We start from the raw sequence: 1,071 nt of genomic DNA on the forward strand, positions 1-1,071 counted from the left end.
AGGTACACATCGGACTTCCCCATCCTTCCACATTATCCACCAAGTGCACCCAGGTCCTTGAGCAAAAGCAATCCCACAAATGGGTTTTCCTTTGCCCGAGGCAGGAATAACCCAGACTGTCTTCCCCAACATATTTTTTATGTGCACTACAGGGACTTTATCCCCTTCTACAGTACGTAAAAGTTTGGACTGGGCAGGGCCTGCTCGATTGGCAGATCCCCTCGTGGGTTCAGCTGCAGTGCCTGTCACCAAGGTTGGAGTAGCCGCAGTGCCTGTCAGTTTGTTTTCCCTCTCTTCTCCCGGAGGGTGCTGCATGATACTGAGCAGTGTTTGGTAGATACTAGCCAAGGCCCAGCACAGTGCGATAGGTTGTGCTTCTTTGGAATAACCATGGCATTTTTTTTCAAGCATTCTATCACTTAATCAGGATCCTGTAGTTGTTTGGGAGTGAAGTTCCAAACCATTGGAGGTGAGAAGTTGTCTAAGTACCTGCCCATATTTTCCCACATGCCGTGCCACCGATGACCATCCAGCCTCAGGGCAGATCTCTGGGTGATTTTTTTAAATAGCTTTTTAACCCTAAACAAGACCTGAAACATCTTCAGGAGACATAGCAATAGGAGCATGCTGGCTTGAACATCCCAAGGATATTCAAAATTCTCAGGAGCTGTTGTAACTAGCCTGAAGGAGAAAGGGAAGGTGAAGGAGCGGGGGAAAGCGTCCTCCCCTGTCTCCCCCATAGATTGGTTCCCCGAGGAGAAAAGGTAAAGAGTGTCATTATTAATAATTTCCAAGAGATGACACCCAAGGTATGGAGATGACAGCAATACCAAATACAAATACCAAATTAGTCTTTTTACCAGTAATATTACCATATTATAAGCCGGTGTTACACAGTACAGCAAAATAATAATCCTGACCCATCTCCCAGAAGTGATAAACAGCACCGCAGGGAATACATACTGCAGTATGGATTAGTAAGGATTTACATAATACAGCCATGTGAACAAATAAAACAACATTGTGACCAGCGACTATTAAACTAATATAATGAATGCTTATAACAAATTT

Source organism: Aptenodytes forsteri, unplaced genomic scaffold (genome assembly GCF_000699145.1).
Source record: "Aptenodytes forsteri isolate BGI_AS27 unplaced genomic scaffold, ASM69914v1 Scaffold49, whole genome shotgun sequence".
NCBI lineage: Eukaryota > Metazoa > Chordata > Aves > Sphenisciformes > Spheniscidae > Aptenodytes > Aptenodytes forsteri.